Genomic DNA, 8,929 nt, shown 5'->3' on the forward strand with positions numbered 1-8,929 from the left:
AGCTGGAAATGGGTTGCCATTTGGATGGTATGGTGTTGTCCTTGAGTGAGCATCTCCAGCCAGGTGTCCCCACTTTGCAGTTATTTATTTGTAAAAAATGTTTGGTATCATGTATGATTTTCGTTCCACTTCTCAAGTGTACACCACTTTGTATTGGTCTTTCACGTGGAATTCCAATAAAATTGATTCATGTTTGTGGCTGTAATGTGACAAAATGTGGAAAAGTTCAAGGGGGCCGAATACTTTTGCAAGCCACTGTATATCAGATGACACTGATAACCTAATGCTAATTGCAATAACTATGCAGAGGTCTCTAGGCCTCGACCTTTATGGAGCATGTGAAGTTTGGGGCAGAGTGGACAAAGAAAAGTTTCTCAGCAGGTTCAACAGGTTGCTACAACACAGGCCGATGAAGTATTGCACTCACTCATCCAAACTGGCAAACATGTAACATACACCCTAAGACTGATCCTGCTTTTTACTCCTTTGCTATGATTTCATTTGATATTATGTAGCCTTGGAGACAGTTTGCATAGATTAGAATGTTAGATTGCTGTGATGTCATCAATGCCCGATGTTTTGTTTTAATGTCTTGTGATAGTTCTAAGTGCATACAAAGTCAGAGTTCAAGTGAGTTTAGTACAATTTTGAACCAGTTTCTGACATGTGGTCAAAATCTTGGCCGACCTTTACCACACCACGTGCTGTGGGTGTGCGTAAATATCTAGGTGAGTAAAGTCTCCTTTACCTGTTAAATTCATCTTAATTTGGGGCTTTTACTTCAGGTGTTTTGATTCAGTAGTAACCAAGTGATCTTTGTACAAACTGCAGACCGCCACACTGATCCCTGGTTCCTCAGGATAGAGGACAGGACGTCAGATGGGCGAATCAAGAGCTCCAAACGCAAAGATTGTGCCACAGAAAGACTGGAAAAAGCTTCCAAAAGAAGCAAGGACAGCAAAAGTCCAACCCCAGGCCTCAGCCATCTTGTCTTGGAGAAGTGTAAGTGAGACATTCAGAGATTTTTTGTTTTACAGTTATTGATCATCTGTAGGCCTGTGTGGAGTTCAGAGGTCTAATTGGTTTTGGTTTTTGCAGCTGCTTTCAGAAAGAAGAGCAGCAAAAGAAAGTCAAGCAGCGATGGAACAAAACAACCACGCAGTAAAAAGAGCAAGACATCAAGCTCACAGGAGGAGGCCAGCTGCTCCGTCTACGAGTCAGATACACACAGCACATACAAAAGTCACACTAAAGGTAAGAAGTACATAGGTAAGTTCACACCACACCTGCAGTGATAGAGCCTCTTTCCCAAGCTCTCAGAGTTTAGCTGCTATCCATCTGCTAATCACTAGGAAGCTTCTAACAAAGACTGTATGAATGTGTACATTGAGGCAAAGTCAGCTTTCCTACATACAACTAATCACAACCCCTGTGTTTGTTTTGTCTCTCTGTAGAGGACTTTGAAGAAAAATACGAAGAGCAGGATAAGCTGGGTGAAGGAGGCTTTGGGACTGTCTTCTTTGGAAAACGCAGAGAAGACAATTTCCCAGTATGGCTTCTTATGTGTGCACTTTACAATTCTTCTAGTGGCAATCTTTAATGGATAATGTAAATCTGATTATTTGAACGTATTTTTCATTTGTCTGTCAGGTCATAATGAGACAACTGGTACATGCAGCCGCTGAAATGCAATCCAAGGGTGTCTTTCATCGAGACATTAAGCCAGACAATATTGTGTTTGACACATCGCCTGATCATCCAGCATTTCTATGTGTCAAATTCATCGATTTTGGCATTGGAGTCCCTTTTAGAGCAGAAGCAGTCACACGAAGAAATGGTAGGTCGTCAGCCTCACTGTTTAAATGTCCTTGCCTGCCCACACGCTTAGTGTCCACATGAATTCCTTACCATGAATAATTACTCTCTGGATTTTAGGGACCAAATCAGCCGCTGTAAACTGGCAGGACTTTAATGCCACCACAGCAGATTGCGTCACAGTTTTGCAGCTGGGTGCGGTGATGGATTGGCTGGTACGTCACATCATCCCTGATGACAACAACACATCTGAGATGCACACTGACATTTCAGAGGGGAAGCTGAATGTTAATTCTTTAACCTGTCGCATTACAAGGTTTGAAAATTCTGTTTTCGGTGTTATCTGTCTTTATCTGTATCACTAATGCACATGCAGACTTATATAAACACCAACGTGATAAACTCAAACCCCTCTGTTGTATTTCTGAACAGACTGCAAGTGTTTTCTGTTGGGTTGTTACTGTCAGAACCATGAAGACCACCTCACCCTAGAGGAACTTCAGAATCATCCCTGGCTCAAATGACTTATTGATGCCAAGCAAAACAGGGTCACAGAGCAGAAGCTCTAACAGAGCCTGAGTCAGCCTGAGTTATGAATACAGTTGTGGTCTAATGTTTTGTCAGTGGTACAAAGTTTGCTTTTGTGCACTTTGCCACTTCAGTTTGTATTTAGAGCCACAACTGTATACACAACAGACCGAACATGCTCAGCTTTGCCAAAGCTTGCAGGAATTGGAGTTTAATTTGATCAATGAATTATTTCTGATCAACAAAAAAATGGGCAAATGTAAAGAAATGTATCAATCAGGGAATTAGTAGCAACATTAATTGGACAATCTAAATTTGTTGGTTAATTATTAAATGAATCTGGATAACTCATCCTGCATCTCCTGTGATTTTAAGTCACTGATATTGATTTATTAACGATTATTTGTTTGTACTAATGTGTCACAATTTCCTTGAACGTTAAAGGGTCTGGATTTCTTCTCTTAAGCGCCTCAGGGTGATCATCCTGTCCTGTCAGACTAAGAAATGCAGTTGTGAGTTTTTCATTGCTTCGCCTGCACAAAATACCTAGGCACCAAAAATGGTCCAGCTCTCTCCTGCTGTCCTGTTGTATAAGGCGCACACAATTCACCGTGATGAGAGGATAACTTTTGTCACTGCTCCTGTCCTTGATCCTCTGAGCCACTTAAACACCAAACTACTTGTGCGCTGTAGGGGCTTTTCTAATGGTCGTGCTAAGGAGTCCTTTCCCTCCCATCAGTTGCAGAATGCACTCAGAGTTGTACAACACTGGTGTAAATATCAAGATGATGCAACTTTGAACATATTTAGGTCAACAGACTTTTGACTAAAGTAAGAAGAAAAGTGAATCTAACAAATAATATGAATTGGTGTTAAATAGTTACTAGTTACTAGACAGTAACTAGGCCAGGGGATGCTAATCACCTGCCAAGGGATATTAGTGACTGACTTATTGATGCTAGTTAATAGCTTAGGTATTCTATGTGGTAACCTGGCAAGTAATCACTTGCCTTAAAAGTCTCGCCAGTCCCCTAGGGACACTTGTTGGTGGTATTTATTTGTTCATGTTACAGGCCTTGCTGTAGTGGGCGTGACCACAGATTACAATCCTGTAAAACAGGAGAGATAATGAACAGAGGAAATTTGTTCTTGTTCAGTTTCCCTTTCAGGTGAGGTAACTCTGGGTTGCTCTGACATATAAAATGTGTATTTATTTTCTGGACTCTCTCTGGATTCCTCTGCAGCTGATATGTTGCTCTCAGATTCACTGTTTGATGCTGAGCTTGTGGTGAAATATGACATCATACTGTATGCCTATATGACATCATACTGTATGCCTATATGACATCAATCTGTATGCATATACGATATCAAGCTGTCTCGTTCCAGGACTTCAAGCTGAGTGCATACTGCATACATGAGACAAGGCTGTATGACATAAACAGTAGCGGTTTTAGATACGGGCGACACGGGCGGTTGCCCGGGGCGGCATCGTGGTGGGGGGCTGCATCACGGGCATCGGCAAAAAAAACCCAAAACATGCTTGTACTCATGCTGCCCCGACATCATGCCAGCGCATATTGGGAATGGCATATTCACCGATCGGTTTTCTATCGCCCATTAGCTGGGAGTAACGGCGCCCTCAGTTTGCGAGGTGCGCCTGCTGCTTGCGGCACAGGGAGGAGAGGGCGGGGCGGCGGGGGATTCTCTGGCTGGCTGGAGCAGCATCTAATAACCAACTCGCAAAATAAAACTAAATAAAAACAAACCAACAACACGAAAACACCAGACATTATGATACAGACTTATAATTTGCACCGATGTTTTTTCAAAATTCTATACGCGAAAAGTGAGCGTGAGAGCCCTCGGTGCGTCTGCTCGCTGCTGAAGACAAATTAAACTTTATTGTCATCTCCGCTACATACAGTCCAGTATATAGAGAGACGAGACGACGAGGCTCCAGTTACAGCAGTGCAAGTAAACGAACAATAAATATTTAAGAGTTTCACAAATAAATATACACTTTAGGACTTGGGGTAAAGGGATCAATAACAATTTAAAATGTATATTTTATATTTTGTTGATTTAAAGTCTCATACACAACCCGTTTTTAAAGTTTAAAAAAAAAGAGAAAAGAAGAGGAGTGTAGCGACTTCCACAGTCGTTGAGCCTGCCTGACGCGCTGTCAACTTTACGCAATAATGCCAGAGGTGGAATTGCTTGCTTGTTTATTAAAGTGCTTGAAAAGTACTTTAATAAACGTGATCGGCTCGCGATTCAAACTCTTAAAACATCACAGGCTCTAATGCAACAAGGGGAAACTCGTTGTGCTGCGGTCAACAAAAACTACCAGCCCTCCTCTCTGTCAAAATCAAACCAGTGAAAGACAGACTGACAACGCCCTCTTAATGTCGCCGCTACCACCCACGTGACTCCCGTTACACATCACCATAGCAACCAAACAAATGAAAACCCAGTGATCATTAAAATTCAATACATTTAATTATGGCTCCTACAAGGAGAAACGAGCAAAAGATACAGGTAAGCAGATGTGTCATTGGATAATGGCAGGTCATGTATCCTAAAACATTAAGAATCAGAATACTTTCTTAATCCCTAAGGAAATTATGTGGGTTACAGTTCCTCCAAGAAGAAATGGTAAAATAGTAACAGTAGCAGACTAAACTCCAAACAATATATACAATAATATAATGTTAATTAGTCAGTGTCAATTGCTGATTTGTCCTGTTCTCATTGTATGACGAATTATGATGTCTGTTTAGTAGCCGTTTACATACTATGCATACTCTCTCTCTCTTCATATGTGTGTGTGCGTGTGTGTGTGTGTGTGTGTGTTTGATGCTGAGCTTGTGGTGATACTCTAAGCCAGTACTGTACTCTGGCTGTTTCAGAGTTTTCACAGTCACTGGTTTCGTAGGGTTACTGATGTGTTTGACTGGTTTCTTTTGCTTAATGCAGGGGTGTTTTCTGGTCACATACGCCTCAATGTCCTTCTTCATAAAAGGCCAGTAGAAACGGTCCCGTGCCAAGTGAATGACCCTCTCTGCCCTGCTTGACCCAAGTCATCATGGAGATGTTTAAGCACTAGGAGATGATATTGTGCTGGCAGCACAAGCTGCCTTCGCTGAGCCGCTGTACGATGTTGCAGCTGATTTTCCATATGAAGCTTTCCCCACTCGTGCATAAGCTCTCTCACAGGGCCACTGGCTCTCCTTCTGCCATCATTAGTTATTACTGATTTTGTTTCTTTCAGTTTGATAAGTTAACTGATAGAGGGATCCTTCCTTTGGGATTTTACCAGGTCACTGTGACAGGCTGCAATGGTGACATGTTCACAGGTGTCTCTGGCTGGGCATGTTAGGCACAGGGCAGCGACATATGCAGCATCTTGTCTCTTTGCAGACTCACAACCCTCCCATGTAGCCTGAATGGCCTCTCTCGTCAGCTCTTCAGTACACTTTGTGAGGTAGGTGTCAATGTCAAGTGGAAACCGAGAGAATGAGTCTGCATCGATGTTCACCTTCCCCGGCCTGTATTTGACATCAAACCTGAAATCTGCCAGCTCACCTACCCAGCGGTGGCCTACTGCATTCAGCTTTGCAGTACTCATCACATATGTGAGGGGATTATTGTCTGTATAGACCAGGGGTGACCCAGCATTTTTCCAAATACAGCAGCGCTAACCAACATCATTTTTTCAAGTAATATAGAAACTATTTTATATATTACCTTTTTAAACATCCCATTTTTCTTTCTAATGTCATTAAAACAAGTTTGCACATTTGCATAACAACAGTCAGACCTCCAGATCTTTTAAGCGTTCAGTTTTTTTCTCAGTGTCACACATAGATTAGTTTTTGTCTCTTTCAATAAGAAAGTCAAATCTTCAAACCCTAAAGCAATCTTTGTTTCTTTCAATCATTCCAATATTTTTCATCTCCTGTAATATAATTGCAGTTAACCAGGGCTTAGCTACTCTGATCCACAGTGATTTTGGGGGTGTGGATACTTGTTTTTTTTCACAGGTGCAGAGCCTTTTTCTACAAAATTACGAATAAACTGCATTTTTTAAAAGTACCATTAACATTAATGTAGACTGACAAGTAACTCAACATTTAACACAGTGATCAGTAGAGAAGAAAGAAAATAACCCATTTTACAATTTCTAGTTCAGATCAAAATTATTGTTCTGATTAAGGAAACAGTAAATCTGGCCACATTATTGTCCCGATCCTCCAATTTTCCCTTTCCAATGTGACGAAATAAAATTCAACCTTTTTAAATAAAAGCAGATGCACACCCAGATATTTCTTACAGTAAGAATCCTCCAACAACCTTTCAAAAGAAACATTTTTTGTCTTTCCTTAATTTTTAGACCAACTGAATCCACAAACCTGAAGCTGCAGACCCCAAACTAACCAAATTTAATGTTTCCTTAATCAGCACAGTAATTTTTAGCTCTTTGTGTGTTATGTTTACTCACAGTTTTGATGCTTGCTTCTTCGACTTGATCCATGATTGGCTCTGCACCATCGCTCTGCTGTTTTCTCTCTCCTCATGCTTCTCCTTTATGCATCCTGTCCTCAGATATAATCCAACCAGCTGCCTCCTTGTTTCCTTCTTGACTTGTATTCGCAAAATTTCCAGTTAAATTAAGAGAAATCCAGAAAAGTTTTCCTGCTTCAAAAGCTCTTCCAATTGCCTGTCTTCTTGTCCTCCTTTAAATGTGCATTTTTGTATATTTGTATTTATTTGACTTCATATTGCCATGACAACATAACACAGAGCATCTTGGTAGATTAAAGCAGGGAGTTCTGTCCTCTGCAGAAATGCTGGTGTTCCATAGTGATGTAAAAGTATGTTAATAATCTTTAAACAGACACTCACTGATCCTGTAAGAGCAGGAATTTAACTACAAACCCTCTTAGTCCCCATCAGTATCATTCATTCTGCTCTGCCGCAATGGTCACAGTGGCTGGTTTAAGTACGTTTGCCCCATAGAAAGCCACTGATGTTCAGTGAGCCCCTTTGATACATATTTAGACCTTCATAATTTTCAGGGTGCATGAGTGTTATATCTCCATCTCATCCTAAATATTTTGCCAACATGTAAAAGGCATACGTCCACAAGATTTTGATTTCTTTAATTTTAATTTAAACTTGTTTTATTCTGTGTTGCATGTTTTGAATAATCTTCTTCAGAGTAGACTTTTGGTGTAAGCTGATAGTGAATGAAAAAAACTATAAAAAGCTGCTGTGGTTTTAATTTTCCAAGAGAGGTAATGCACATAATGCAGAGACGAGCACACGGGGGATATCCAAATTCTAGGAAGGCAGCCTGCTGCTGTACACAGGCACATCCTTCTCAGTCATAGTTCTTAACAACTTGACTGTTTTCTCAAACCACACAAAGAGTGCTGTTTCCATTCTGGGAAGTCTACTCATTGGTGTAGGCAGCTCTTCAAATTATAAGTAGCTATATATGAGCAGCTATATTAGCTTTGACTTAACATATGTTAAATAGTATACTTTCCTCTTTTAAAATTTATGATGGCTCAAAATTCAAACCTTACAAATTAAAACCCTGAATCATCACCACTTGTGTGAACTACAAGGGTGCCATCATTTTTCTTTTCAATCCATTAAGTACCACATTTTACACACTGAGCAAGAAAGGAAGTAAGCTCTTCATGGTGACCCCAGGAATTTTAATGTATCACTTTCTAGCATACGGCTGACACTGCTCGACATCTTACAGTGCAGTATAAGAGTCCCGCCACAAGGAGACACTGAAGGCTTTCAAACCAACAGTTTCTGCTTCCAAAGCGGCGCCAACCGTCACCACCGATCATCGTACTTATGTAACACAGACCATGGATGCATGTTTGAGTTGATACATCACTTAAAGCCACCACTGTTCAGGCATCACATCTGTCCATTAGGTTTCCCTTTCATACACAACATTTTTATCCCTGGGTACTAACTTTTTTGTTGTTGTTGACTGTTTATTTATTTGTTTGTTTGTTTGTCCGATGCTCCTTTTGCACTGCTAAATAGGCTGTAGCCAACATGATTTATAAAGGGATTATAAAACTAAGAAATTACTGCATTATTTTACCTACTCCTATTAAACTCACTTTCCTAAAAACTGATTGCAGCTTCTGCTTTGTGATGTCAATGTTATGTCTCTAAATGATTTCATATCATTCATGGGAGATATGCTTGACAAATGAGAAGTTAACAAGTCACTGCTACAAGCTGAATCAATTCATTGGGGCGACCTGCGTGTTGTGTTGCATTGTCTGATTTGGTCATAGTGTGTTTTTTTTTATTATTAGTAAAGATAACATACAAATAAAATGCACCATATATTATACATTCAGAGAATAAACATTCCTTACATATTAACAACTTTCATACATAGGAAAAAAATATATATATAAAGATGGGGTCACATAATTTAACAGATTATTAACTCACTAAATCAAAATCTTCCACAAAGGAGACAAAAAAAGCAGCCTTTTTCTTTTTAACTAAAGTCAAAGATTTAACCAACAGGTTTAAG

The sequence above is a fragment of the Pelmatolapia mariae genome, linkage group LG13 (assembly GCF_036321145.2).
Source record: "Pelmatolapia mariae isolate MD_Pm_ZW linkage group LG13, Pm_UMD_F_2, whole genome shotgun sequence".
In the NCBI taxonomy this organism is placed as follows: Eukaryota; Metazoa; Chordata; class Actinopteri; order Cichliformes; family Cichlidae; genus Pelmatolapia; species Pelmatolapia mariae.